This window comes from Natator depressus, chromosome 22 (assembly GCF_965152275.1).
Source record: "Natator depressus isolate rNatDep1 chromosome 22, rNatDep2.hap1, whole genome shotgun sequence".
NCBI lineage: Eukaryota > Metazoa > Chordata > Testudines > Cheloniidae > Natator > Natator depressus.
The window spans coordinates 1246675-1261185 of NC_134255.1; the positions used below are offsets into that span (position 1 = coordinate 1246675).

The 14511-nt window shown below is 49.6% G+C and overlaps 1 protein-coding gene across 9 annotated transcripts in view; it reads left to right on the forward strand.

Moving 5' to 3' along the window:
* PKNOX2 (PBX/knotted 1 homeobox 2) overlaps positions 1-14511 on the forward strand; it is a 726589-nt gene that overhangs the window by 56965 nt on the left and 655113 nt on the right. For 3 of the 9 annotated variants that reach the window (XM_074936677.1, XM_074936676.1, XM_074936667.1), the window contains exon 2: positions 12653-12769. The exons of 2 other annotated variants lie outside the window; for them this stretch is intronic. The gene's annotated coding sequence lies outside the window, so the exon portion shown is untranslated. Of the gene's footprint in view, positions 1-810; positions 830-914; positions 939-9676; positions 9762-12652; positions 12770-14511 lie in introns of those variants that run through there. 4 more of the 9 variants (XM_074936668.1, XM_074936673.1, XM_074936672.1 and 1 more) reach the window with 4 other exon arrangements.

The following is a 14511-nucleotide window of genomic DNA, read 5'->3' on the forward strand; positions in this document are numbered from 1 at the left end:
GTACATAATTCTACATTTGTAAGTTTAACTTTCATGATAAAGCGATTGCTTTACACTACTTTTATGAGGTGAATTGAAAAATAAATTTTTTTTGTTTTTACAGTGCAAATATTTTTAATAAAAAATAAATATAAATTGAGCCCTGTGCACTTTGTATTCTGTGTTGTAATTTGTAATTTAAATTAATATATTTGAAAATGTAGTAAACATCCAAACATATTTAAAATAAATGGTATTCTATTGTTGTTTAACAGTACAATTAATTGATTTTATATGTGATTTTTTTAATCGCTCGACAGCGCTAGTTTTTTTTCTTTGGGGTGGGGGCTGTCGTGGGTTGGGTCTAGAAGGGGTTTCTGAATTGTGAATGTCACTGGTAGGAGCCTGTTTTCCCCTCTCCTTTTCCCCTTTCTTTCGTAGTCAGCAAGGGGCACTTCTCATTCCTGTGAGTCCTTTCTCCTGGGAGCTGTTAAACGCAGGCCAGGGGTTAAAACTTTTCCCTTTTTGTTTTGCCTGTTGAACACACTTCGGGAGTGGGTGAAGTCTCAGCAGTGGCAGCCATTGCCATATACCCCGGAATGCTCCTGTAGCTCGCGTAGGTGTGCCCTGACAGAGCCGAGAATGCTGTGTATTCCTGTCAGAGAGACGCCAACAGCATGGCTTAGTTTCGGCATCGTGTGCCAGGGAATTCCACAGGGCTCCCAGAGGTCTGGGCAAACTTGCTAAGACACTTTTTGTCTTCTGCTACTTAGCTGGGTCGTTTTGTGCTGTGCTCCGGTCTTCAGTTTCGCTCTGCCCAGAAGGTGGAAGAACCAAAGCCTTGTCCCAGGTCTGTTTGCAAAACTCTCGGTCAGCTCAAACGTCCACGTTTCTGAAACTTGGTACAGAAAACCCAAGGCTGCCAGTGTGGGTGACGCTAGCTTGAGAAGAGACTGCAGGTGAGAGTAAAGCAGTGCATTATGGGCACAGGCTCCACAGTAGCTCTCTGGTTCCACTCCAGGAGTGGGGCAGGATCTGTATTGTATCTGTACACCCCAAAGCCCCACGTCTTGCTTGGGCTGGGGTGGTGATGCCGGTGCATCTCATGGAGTAAGGGGCTGAAAAAGCAGCAGCCGCCTGTTGTCTGGGTGGCTGGGAGTGGCCCTGAGGCACCAGCTGCTCAGTGAGAGACACGGACCAAGCTTGCTGCTGTGCGACCTGGGGCCACTGTCCTGCAGGCGATCCAAGGGGACAGAAGCAGGCTGTGTGGGCCTTTGCTCTGTAGCGGGCTTCTCCCCTAGCCCATCACTGGCACCAAGGCCTTAAACTGGCATCAGAAGCTTTAGGAAATGCTGCAAAACCTTCCACTTTGAGAAGGCTTTTTGTCCATAGGTGACTAGTCCTGCCACGGTGGCTCTCCATCTTCCCTTCTCAGTGGGTTTGCAGCACGCTCCCAGGGCGGAGCTAGAGAGTTGAGGCTGGAATCCTGGGGACCTGCAATGAGGAAAGTGAGGTGGAGGTTCAGGGCATTGTGGTTAGTGTTGCTTTGCATTCTGGTGAGGTTGTGCCACCAATCAGCCAACCTGTTTGCAACCAGGACCCCACCATGTTCCTAGGCCACTGCCAGCCCTTATCTGCTGTACACTCTGTGCCAAATTCGGCCCTGCCATAGTCAGACACAGCTCCCATTGACTTAAATGGCAGCTCTACATGTATACGCTTGAATTTGGTTTATTGGCTAGAAGAAGAATAAAATGGAGACAGACAAGTCCTACTCCCAATTACAGCAGCGGCAGGGTTGCCAACTCTTGCGATATTTGGTGTTTTTCTTAAAGCCCTGGTTCCTGAAGTCATGTGCTTTATATCAGAATCATAGCAATACAGGGCTGGCAGGGACCTCGAGAAGTCATCAAATCCAGCCCCTTGTTCTGTGGCAGGACCAAGTAAACCTAGACCATCCCTGACAGGCGTTTGTCCACTTGTTTGCAAAAGCTTCCAATGATGGGGTTTCCACAACCTCCCTTGGAAGCCTGTTCTGCAGCTCAGCTACCCTGAGGGTTAGAAAGTTTTTCCTGATATCTAACCTAAAACTCCCATGCTGCAGATTAAGCCTGTTACTTATTGTCCTGCCTTCAGTGGACATGGAGCACAGTTGATCACCGTGCTCTTGTTAACAGCTCTTGTTATCGGGTCGTCCTCAGTCGTCTTTTCTCAAGACAAAATGGTAGGTTTTTTAACCGTTCTTCCTAGGTCAGGTTTTCTAAACCTGTTATCATTTTTGTTGCTCTCCTCTAGACTTTCTCCAATTTTTCCACATCTTTCCTAAAGCGTGGCACCCAGAACTGGACACAGTGCTCCAGTTAGAGGCCTCATCAGTGCCAAATAGAGTGGGACAGCTACCTCCTGTGTCTTACTCACAGCAGTCCTGTTAATATGCCCCAGAGTCACATTAGCCTTTTCTGCAGCTGCATCACGTGGGTGACTTGTATTCAGTTTGTGATCCATTATAACCCCCAGATCCGTTTCAGCAGCACGACCACCTAGCCAGTTATTCCCCATTCTGTAGTTGTGCATTTGACTTTTCCGTCGTAAGTGAAGTACTTTGCACTTGTCTTTACTGAATTTCATCTTGTTGAATTCAGACCAATTCTCCAATTTGTCAAGGTCATTATAAATTTTAAACCTGTCCTCCAATCTTGGTTGTCATTTTAAAATAACGTTTCTAACCCTCATGATTAGGGAGAAAAGCTTGAAAAGACTCAGATGCCAGAAGACAAATACCCCTCCCCCAAGTTTTTAAAAATCTCATGAGTTTTGTGGCCCAGCCCCTGCCTTTCGGACACAGAGGCTGGTGGAGTTGCAGCAGGAGACAGAAGCAGATGGCACTGCTGCAACCAAGAGATGATTTTCTGACTGGCTCAGACAGCAGATCAAGTGCAGTCGCTCACTCACCATGGCAATGTAGAAATGAGAACCCAATTAGCTCATGTGACTTTTCTGACCAATCACAGCCAATCAACCCAGACTGACATTCAGAAAAGTAACACAAAAATCTTCTAACAATTTTCAAGCAATTTAAAATGAGCAGAAAGCTACCTTTGGTTGAAACTTTGTAAACTGCAAATATGTAGTGACCTTAAAGCAGGAAAGTGTGAGCAACAAAAATGATGACAAATATTTCTCTTAGCTAGCTGCCTGCTCAATATTTTCAGCTGTTTTCCAAGTGAGGCCTCTTGCTGTGCTGGGTACTATCACCATGACTGCATCCCAGGCTCTGGAGCCATCCACCTCCCCAGAGTTTATTGTTGGATGAGGCAATCCTGCAATAGCTGCAATAGCAACAGGATTTAAAAATATCAAAATAAAATCCACCCTTCTCTCCCTTCGGAGGGAAATGCTGAGCCTGGCTGATAGTTCATAGGTCTTAAGGCCAGAAGGGACCATTCTGATCATCTAGTCTGACCTGCACAAGGCAGGCCAACAGTTTCACCCAGAAAAACGGGCATAGAGATGAATGATTTGCCTGAGGCTATGCACCAGAACACAGAATCCTGGCTCCCAGTCCAGCATGCTGTCCACTAAACCACACTGCCTCCCTGGTTTGGCCCTTGTTCAGCCTAACAATCATAAGGGAGACCTGACTCTCTACAAAGCTATCATAAACTTATGACCCAATTCTCTCAGCCTTACCTACAGCGAGTAGAACCTTGGACCTGTCATTTCAGTGGCATTACTCACGGAGTGTACACTTCTCAATGTGAGTAAGGCTGGCAGACTTTACCCCTCAACATTAATGTGAGCTAAACATAGCAGCAGTGTTATCAACCTAAGCATCCCCAAATCACAAGATTGGCTTAAAATCATGAGATTTCAAAATGATGATAAATGTTGGGTTCTCTTTATTTCCTGTCTGTTGTTTTGAACCTTTAGGTCACGCATGTGCCATGTTTTTACTCTGTTATCTGCAACCAGGAGGGCCAGAAACTTACTTTTTTAAAAAAAGAAAGCTGAGATTCTCACCAAATTACTGGTCTCCAGGGTTGGGGCTTTAATATCGCAAGAACCAGCAACACTGCAGAGAGTCCCAAGCTGGCTTCCCTGCTACAAGTGTTAGCAAGAGCGGCTCTATTGGTAATGTGCCATGACCAGATCTGAGCCACTCCCGCAACTGCTGAATTCATTTTCAGTCGCTGGCATTTAATTTAATTACCTGCATTTGTAAAACACTTAGAAGTAAAATGCCATGTATGTACTGGGTGCTGTATTATTATTTCTTTAAATACATAACTGACACTAAGATAAATAGATAAAATGGTAATAGAAATTCCTCAGTTATCTGAATTATGCATATCATGTGCATTATGTTTCTACTGTGTTCAAACGGGAGAGTTTTTATTTATTTATATGATGGGTAAATTTAAATAGAGATCTGGGTGATGTCATCTGAAACCAGGAGGACTAGTTTGTGAAACAATATCCCATACAAACCTTAGCTGGCTGTCTTAAAATAGCTATTTTATAGCGTGGAAATGTAATATCTCTTTAAAAATGAGCACCTGGCTGGATCCTGTAAAATTAACTTCAACTGCAGCATGTCCTGGTGAATCATTTCATGTGGGTTAGGCCTCACCCTCCCCTTGGTTATAGCTTATATTAATTTTGCAGTAACTGCCTGTCTCTAGCCATTTGCAAGTCATTTCTGTGGAGCTGCAGGCCAGAATTAAAATTGACCGAATCATTAACGGCAGCCACGCTGGTTGGTACTGGAGAAGTTATGATACAGCAGATGAAATATGTCTGCACTCTTGGTTCCAGGATAGCTGAGAAGGATTAGAAGACAATTAATAAATCATTTAGTGCTGTGAGTTTAAGTAACTTCTTATTATAGGTTGCAGAGATTTATTGTGCACTGACAAATTTCCTCCATGTTGTATCCAGTTTGTTTCAGTGATTTTTAGTTTCAGTTTTTAAATATTTTAAAATGTTTCCGTGATTAAATATATAAAAATATGAAGTGTGTGTGTATAAATGATTAATGTGTAGTCTGTGTGTCAGACAAATCACCGGATTCTTTCCTAAGATGATAAAGGCATCTATACAAAAGACAGCGTAGACTACTGGCGTGTGGCTGGCTGAGAGTGTCGGCTCATGTCCCGGGGGGGGGAGGAAAGACAGTCACTGTTAATGTGCCTTTGCACCCGCAGCCACAACTGGAAAGGACGGTAATGTTCCACTAACCTGGAAACGTGTCTTGTAATTAAGCTCCGATCAAAATACGTGCCTCACGGCTCAAGTGAGGCAGCCTCAGAGTATGTCTGGGGGTTGTTGTGTACGTCAGTGATTTTCAAACTGCGGGTCGCGACCCAGTACTGGCTCACGGAATGGAAGGCCCTGGGTCGCGGCAGCTCTGGTCGGCAGCGCCGACCGGGCCATTAAAAGTCCCTTCGGCGGCGCTGCCCGGCTAAGGCAGGCTAGTTCCCGCCTGTTCCGACACCGCGCTGCGCCCCGGAAGCAGCCAGCAGCAGTGGGGGGGCGCACGGGGCTCCGCGCACTGCCCCTGCCCTGAGCACCAGCTCCGCACTCCCATTGTCCGGGAACCGGCCATTGGAAGCTGGGTGGGGGGTGCCTGCAGCTGAGAGCCTCATGGAGCCACTTGCGCACCTCCTCCTAGGAGCCGGACCTGCTGCTGGCCGCTTCCGGGGCACAGTGCAGTCCGCCGTGCCAGGCCAGGCAGGAAGCCTGCCTCAGCCCCCCGCTGCACCGCTGACCGGGAGCCGCCCGAGGTAAGCCCTAAGCGCCCCAACTCCGTGCCCCAATCCCCTGCCCCAGCCTTGAGCCCCCCCAAACCCAGAGCCCCTTCCTGTACCCCAAACCCCTCATTCCCGGCCCCACCCCAGAGCCTGCACCTCAACCCCCACCCCAGCCCAGAGCCCCCCTCCTGCACCCCAACCCCCTTATTCACGGCCCCACCCCGCAGCCCTCACCACAACCCTCTGCCCAGCCCTGAGCCCCTCCCACACCCCAAACCCCTCATCCCCAGCTCCGTTGGGTCGCGGGCATCAACAATTTCCTTCAATTGGGTTGCCAGAAAAAAAAGTTTGAAAACAAGTGGTCTACCTCTCCTTGGTGGGTGGCCAGATTAAACTATTTGCTCAAGTTACACTGAGTAGAAGAGTAGCGTGTGTGAGGCCCACCCTCACTGGGAAGCCACGCTGTAAAAGTCACTGGTTGTGGTGATTGTCTTTGTGTCGCTCTTCATGCATTTGTCTGTACGCTACTGCTGAGCTGAGTGCGGGTAAATGGAAGGGAACGCAGTGTGGGCCCATTCCGGCAGGCCTGGCTCTGCTGTAATGCCTATTGCCCCAATGGGGGCATTGCCTGACTAAGGCTCCCAGAATCAAGCCCAGTGCACGCAGGCAACCAAAGTTATTAAAGCAGGAAGGGGGAGCTGGAAACTCCACTCTGGACTCATTCCTCACATGTCTGAATCAGAGGGTATGGGGCTGGACCAGTAGAGGCGCTCTGGAGCAAGGGAGGAGGGATGCACTTGCATAAGCCAGCAAGCCTAACCCTCTGCCCCCTGCACCTTGTGGAGTGGTTTACCCCAGTGCAGAGTGCATGTGGAATGTTCCCATTCTGTGATGACTGTGCTTTAGACCCACCTTGCACTGGTGCAAATGGTGGGACAAGATGCGAGCAATGGACATCAGACCCAAGGTGATGCTGGAAGGAGTGGGGAGGCTATCCTTCCGACACATGATTCTCCCATCCGTGAGCACCAGAAGGACTGCAAAAGTGTGTGCGTGCGGGGGTGGGGAGGGGGGCGCAAAGCAATCAAAATGAGCTATGTATGAGTTTCAGAGTAACAGCCGTGTTAGTCTGTATTCGCAAAAAGAAAAGGAGTACTTGTGGCACCTTAGAGACTAACCAATTTATTTGAGCATAAGCTTTCGTGAGCTACAGCTCACTTCATCTGATGCATCTGATGAAGTGAGCTGTAGCTCACGAAAGCTTATGCTCAAATAAATTGGTTAGTCTCTAAGGTGCCACAAGTACTCCTTTTCTTTCTATGTATGAGTGGCACTGTGACCGGGGGTCTAGGCCCAGCTGCCCCTCATCATGCCGGCAGGGAAGAGACTCTGCTGTGATGCCACCCAGCTGAGGTCAGGGGACAAAGGGAAGGGGCTAGGCCACCTGCCCTCCCCACTTGTGCCCCTGCTGAGTTCAGGTTCTCATAAGTGTGTGGGAAGGAAATGGCCTTTGGCCCCCCATTTCTTGCACCCATGCTCCCCTCACACTACACCACACCCCACTCACCCACGTATGCCCAGCGAGCCTTTCCCCTCTACTTGCCCATCCAGTTACATGAACCCCGAGCACTCTTCTTCATCCACTTGAGCCAGCTGTCCCAAATCTTCCTCCAGAACCTTTGCCCTGCCCTGCTCCTTGGAACAGTGCACTGGTGTAGAGAGTGCCACGCACACGTGTGTGACCAGGTGTGTGACCTCTTGGGAGCTGGCTCCTTCCATGTGACTTTACATCTCTTTTTGCTAACTGAGACCCAAGTTCAAAATGCAGCTCTACGGGATGTCACAGACCAGTGGTGGCTTAGAGTTATCCATGTGCCACATGCTCATGTGTAACACTCTTCACTTGCCAAGAAATCAATATATTGTCCAACACAAGCACACCGCACTGTGTGTGAGTGAGCACAACACAATGGATTGTGGTGGGGCTCAGCGCTTGATGGCATCTGCAGTGACACCTCAGCCTCTGTGGAGCAGAAGGCATATTGCACGGTGGCTCTTTAGCGGTGCTATTTCATGGTTGTCCATGGCAGTGGTTTTCAAACTGTGGGTCGTGACCCAGTACTGGGTCACGGCATATAAGGCACTGGGTCGCGGTGGCTCTGTCAGCACTGCTGACTGGGCCATTAAAAGTCCCGTCGGCGGTGCTGTCCGGCTAAGGCAGGCTAGTCCCTACCTCTTCCAACACCATGCTGTGCCCCGGAAGCGGCCAGCAGCAGGTCCAGCTCCTAGGCAGGTGGGCCAAGGGGCTCTGCGCGCTGCCCCCACCCCGACCACCGGCTCCGCACTCCCTTTGGCCAGAAACCGGCCAATGGAAGCTGGGGGGGCGGTGCCTGTGGGTGAGAGCTGCGCAGAGCCACTTGCGTGCCTCTGCCTAGGAGTTGGACCTGTTGCTGGCCGCTTCCAGGACACAGTTCAGTCTGCAGTGCCAGGACAGGTGGGAAGCCTGCCTTAGCACCCCTGCAGCACGGCTGACCGGGAGCCATCTGAGGTAAGCCTGCACCCCAACCCTGCGCCCCAATTCCCTGCCCCAGCCCTGAGCCCCCCAAAGCCAGAGCCCCTTCCTGCACCCCAAACCCTCATTCCCACCCTCACCCCAGAGCCTGTACCCCCACCCCAGAGCCCTGACCCCCTCCCGCACTCCAACCCCCTGCCCCAGACCTGAGCCCCCTCCTTCTCCCTAAACCCCTCATCCCTGCCCCCACCCCAGAGCCTGCACCTCCAGCCCAGAGCTCTGACCCCCTCCTGCACCACAACCTCCTACCGCAGCTCAGAGCCCCCTCCCACACCCCGAACCCCTTATTTCCACCCCCACTCCACAGCTCTCACCCCAGCCCTTTGCCCCAGCCATGAGCCCCTCCCACACACCAAACCCCTCATCCCCAGCTCCGTTGGGTTGCGGGCATCAAAAATTGATTTCAGTTGGGTCGCCAGAAAAAAAGTTTGAAAACCACTGACCTATGGCATGCCATGTAAATGGGTCGCCATCAGGGCTTTGATTTGGATGCTCCTGGTGCTAGTGATTGTCACTAGATGGAGGGTGGAGCCCATGAGTTACCTCTAGTTATGGCAAAGTGACAGCCTCCATAGCTAAAGTTGCAACTTGTTTTCTATCATGATCTTAGTCTTGCCCCCCCCCTTCACCCCAATTCCTCTATAAAGGTAAATTCCATTTTACATTTGGCAGGTGTGCTCTCTGGTTAGGGGACAATATTTTGCTCAGATTTGAAGTGATTTACCTTGGGATAAAATAGGAGAAATCACCATGCATTATCTTGCCTAGCTGCCCTTGCCAGCTGTGCTCGGAGCTGGCACTCCAAGCTCCAACAGCCAGAATTCCTGACTCCATTTCCTTCTCCTGGCGTCTGCTCCTTCCTCCACCCTTGCCCAGCCAAATGAGATCTTCCCTGCTCATTCTTTTTCCTCAACTATCTGCTCATAATTCTGGTGGCTGTGTCTATGGCTCAGTGGGGAGCAAGGGAGGGAAAATACCTGAGCTGCCATAAAAGATGAGCTCCTGTAAAATAACTCATTCTTCTTTCTAGAGCCAGGGCCTGGATTGGACAATCTACTTTGTGTGGCAGCTCATGGGCAGAGCTTATCTTGTGGACAGGGCTTGGAAGAATACCAATGCCTTATTTTTCCACTGACTCCTGGCTGCAGCGGTTTAATAACTTCTGGCTGATGTAAAAGAGAGCACGTATGCAGATCCACCACTGCACTATATACCGGGGCACACTGTGTGAAAGAACCTTGGGTTGCCAAAGACTGAGATGATCTTCCCCAGCAAGGGCAGGGGGGCAAAAATGTTGATAAAGGGGGTGGGGCAAGGTCATAGCAAGTGCAGGGCCTGGATTTTAGTATTCGTTAATTTTTTCTGTGTCTTGCAGCCTGCTTTGAGAAATGTCTGGCATAGTGTCAAGTCATCTGTATGTGAATGTCTGATTCCAGAATATATGTGCCTTCTCATCACAGGTAACTGAGTTTTGCTGCATAGAAAGTGGGAGGCTTCCGTTCCTTTCTCCACAAAATTCTTTTTCAGATGAGCAAAGTCACTTCTCTTTGCCTCGGTGGCTGGGCTGAGATCTGGGGGAAATGGCAGTTGGACTCCTTTAAAGTGTATTCCTGGTACAAATGTGCAGTGAACAATATTCAGGCTTGATTCCTCTGATTAGCTGGTATGTGTTTACACCAGAGGATTTAGTACTTGATTACAGCAGCAGCAGGTGATGGTGCCGCAGAACTGATGCAGAGCTGCTCATTGGGGAAGGGCTTAGGTATTCCTAGTGCCACGTCATGAAAACTCACTCAGAGCAGGCAAAGGTGTCTCAGCCCTGTCTGCATTTGTGCTTACACAGTTACTCGGTTCAGCTGCACTCTTCCTGGTGGTGGTGGCTACAATACAAGACTTCTTTTTCCAGTGTAGACAAGGCAATAGGTTTCAGAGCATGGTGCTCCTTCTCTGGGGACTTTGAAGGGCTTTCCTCACAGCAAGGATAGGCTCCTTCAGAAGCCTTGACACAAGATTTTCTATAAAAGCAAGTCAGTGTGGCTGGCTTTCTCTGCAGAGCCACCTACCTTGTTTTCTGCTTTGGCTCTTTGATTTTTTTCTCTGCATTCCATTCTGGCTTTGAAATATCTCCTGCCAATCAATCATGGTTTTTGATTAATTTGGTCTTGCTGTCTAAGTCCTGCCCCTTTTGTATCTCTTTTCCCCAGCCTGGCTTCTGGCTCACTAAATTTAGCAGAAATCCTTCCGATGCCATTTTCCAGAGGTGATAGCAGCTCAGAGAGTATCTTGCTGATCCGCTCGAGCGTTCCAATGGCACCGAAAAGTCCCGTGGCTGAGAGTCAGTGGGTGCAGCAGCTATCCAGGCCCTATGTTGAAAGGAATCTTGATGATCATTTGCGCTTGTATAGGTAGCTCATGAGTCAGTCTCCTTTGCGGATTTTTATGATGTGTTTGCTTTTGATAACGTAATAAAAAAACCTGAAGGAACATCTGGCAGTGACCTAAGTAAGCTCAGGCTCAAGCAAATTCAGTGAAAGAAATGTCTGACCTTTCATGACAAGCTTTAGGGGATAGATTATATGGGGACAATATTAGATAAATATCTCTGTAACAAAGGCCCAGCAAAGCCAGAAACACTAAACATGCCACTCTGGGAATGCATGGCCAGAGCAGCATTTCTTGGAGAAATTCTCTGAGACTGGTGAGTCATTATTTTTCAGAGGTGTGTCCAGAGCTTCACTCAGTGGTTAAATGTGGAGTTAGGTGCCTAACTTTATGCAGTATTGTTGTAGGTGTGTCGGTCCCAGGATATTAAGAGAGACAAGCTGGGTGAGGGAATATCTTTTATTGGAACATCTTCTGTTGGGGAGGGAGACAAGCTTTCGAGCCACACAGAGCTCTGCTGGTCAGACCAGCCCTGAAGAGCTCTGTGTAGCTTGAAAGCTGTCTCTCTCACCAACAGAGGCTGGTCCAATAAAAGATATTCCCTCCCCCACCTTGTGCCTAACTTTAGGCACACAAGTGTGAACATCTTGTTCTAGGAGTTTTTAACATAAGCGTTGCTTTCCTTACAGTTATGCAGAGCTATTGGAAAAACAAACTCTGTAAATAGGCAAGGATGCCATAATACGGGACATTTTCTGACGGTTTGACTGTGTATCCATATGCTGCATTCACCCTTACTTGCATTCACAAACCTTGCTGCTGCAGTCACAGGTTCATTCACTGCAATTCCACAGTTTCTTTGGAAGAGAAAAGAGGGAGAAAATGAACAAGAAGCTTTTACTCTCTGGGGTTCCCAGGCTCATCAGCTCTGCAGAAGCATGAACTTGTGAAGGGAGGCCCAGAGCTTTTGTAAGAGTCCATCCTGCACAGCTTGCGAATGAGCATGGGAGATTGAACCCCCATGCTACAGAGCTCTTAACTAGCCACCCTGTAGCTGCAGAGGGTCTCTAAATATATAGCTACAGAACATTTAAATGCACCCCATCCACCTCCTGGCCTTTGCTGCCCACAGCAAACCCAAACAATGGACTCAGCACTCTGTTTCCAAATGCAGCAACAACATCCTTCCCCTGAAGCGTCTGGACTGCTGCTTTGTGAGGGCTGTCTCCAGCCAGTTCCAACTTCCAAAGCTTAGTCCTTCCAGATGGAGGCTTGTGGGGGCTATCTGTTAAAGAGCAACACTTTTGGGGGGGTATTTTTTCTATGAAGGACTTTTGCTCAAGTCTCTCAACAAAATACACATTTGGCTGCAGACTAGGCTGGGAGAATATCAGTCCCAAAGGGATAACGAATCAGAAACCAATAACCATCTGAAAACAGGGATTCCGACTGGATATTGTTCAGCAGCCTTCCTGCTAGCAGCAGGTACTGCAGTAATTAGCCATTGGTTTCTTGGGCTGTATGCAGCGGTGCCTTTGTGCTTCAGCTAATGCTATGCCCAGTGGTTCTGCTGAACAAGGCTGATGCTGTGATAGATTCGGGATCGATATATGACGAGAAGAGCAATGTGCACTCTGCATGGAAAACATAATGGGGAGAAATGTGTAGGCGCAAACGATTGGGAACATAGATCAGATTTGGCTCAAGTGGACAACCTGTGGAGGGAAGAAGCCCTCACTATCTATAGCCACGGCAGTGGAGAGCGAATAAAAATGGTCAGTATATAGTATAAATCCCAGGGCTTTTTTTTGTTTGACTTGTATAACTTCCCCTTCAAACATCAGCCCATAGCGATCTTCCTGGACCTGATTGTTTGGCGAAGGCTCCCTGGTTCAGGACAACTGGAAAGCTCCCCCTAGATCCACTGAAAGTAATGATCTAGCTACTAACACCCCTTCCCCACTCTTAGGTGGTGCGTCATGGGGAGCGACCTTGCAGTCGCTTACTGGGCTCCATCTTCTTCAGCCCGCATTCTGCATCTGTATAATGGGGCAGACGGAAGTCATCTGTTTTATCCACAGCAAAGGTATGTCCTGAGTGGTGCAGACATCCACCTCCCTTCTCCTATAAATGTTCCTGAAGGACCGGAAGAGCGGGTAACTCAGTCCTTGGCCTTTGGCCGTTCTGCCGAGACCCAAAGTAAACGTGAAGGCAGTGGCGGATTAATGATGTTGCCGCCCTAGGCCCTGAAATAATTGCCGCCCCCATATGAGCTTGTGAACGGCACTAACTGATACAGCAAAGGAATCGATTTTGCGCATTTTTGCTGTCATTTCATTTTCCCTTTCTTTCTTTTGGTGGTGGTTGGTTGATTCAAGCTTTTGCCCTCTGCTGCATTCTGCTTACCTCCTTTCTCTGAAACTTGGCATCCTGAGTGTCTGGGCGATTCGGATACTGAGTCTGATTTTAGTTTCTGTCAGCAGAGGAGAAGTAGGAAAATCCCACAGACCTGCAGCGAAGAACTGTCTGAATAGTGCTGGTGAAGCTGCTGCCGTTCAGGAGAGGATTCTGGGCATCGCTGTCACCACCACTCAGGTTCAGGGTGTATGAAACAAACGCTCCCCGGAATAGTTGCCTTAGAGGGTCTCCTCATCTCGCCAGCCAAATGCCTGGTGTTCGACAGTTCCCAGGGCAAGAAAATGTCATTTTCTCAATGTGTCAGGTCGTTACGTTTCCTTTCTGTGATTTCTTCCGTCTCCGTCACGCGGCATCACCAGCAGCGCGGAGCCAGTTTCCTGCCGTGGCTGGTTACTGACAGGGTGCTCTGCCGCACACAGCGAGGCTTGCATTAGCTGGGGCAGGGGCGGTAGAAGATCAGTCTCCCATGGAGGTGGCTCAGGCTTGGGGCTAAGGGTGTGCGCCAAGGGAGCTGGGGTGCGCAGGGGATTTGGGCAGCATCCAGAGCTCTGGCACTCGTGGCAATTGGGCAGGCTGAGGAAACGGTGCAGTCCGGGCAGCTGCTGAGGCCTGGTGTCCCCACTCTGGGGACCCAGGGCAGCTGCCTGCCTGGCTCCCTGCTCCCCACCTCGCAGGCTGCTTTTACGCAACTGGCAGTGGCTCCTGCCCTGGAGGTGAAACAGTTCTGCCCCCATCCCTGAAATGATGCATCTCCACTCTGTCCCTGCCCTGCCTGGCTCTGCCTCTGCCTCTGACTCCAGGTGCCCCCTCTCCCCAGTGCTAGGAGGGCTGCGCTGAAGGAGGAATGGGGGAGGGCTGCCCCATCTCACACCCTCCCTGGGGACAGAGGAAATATTTGGGGGTGTAAACATAGATCAGCCCCCACAATATTTCCATTGGGGGCTACTAGCCCCCACTGGTGCTCCTCCCCTCCCTCTTTCTGCTGCCCTGAGCCAGGGGACCCTGCAAGGCGAAGTGCTAGAGAGAAGGGAAAGGGGGGTGACCCTGAAGCACCCGGAGTGTGTGGGTGTGTAAGGAGGAGTCAGGGCTGGTTGGTGTGCTTTGCAGGACACATGGACACACACACATACACAGCTTTGTGTCTGGGGGAAATGCTTGCAGCTGGAAAGAAGGGAAACTTGGCTCACATGGCTGACCTGTGAAAGAGTTCTCTGGGCTGCACCCTTTTATCCCTTCAGATTTTGTCATTCCTTTGTGTAAGGTATATTAACACAGTCTGGTTCTTTGTCCCCCTCTAGTGGCTAGACCATGTCTGAGGTTTATGAGTCTGCTCTTCTCACTGAGCTAGGGATTTGGGCCCCTCCTTCCCTTCGAGACCTGTGAAAATCCAGTCTGATGTTCATAGACATG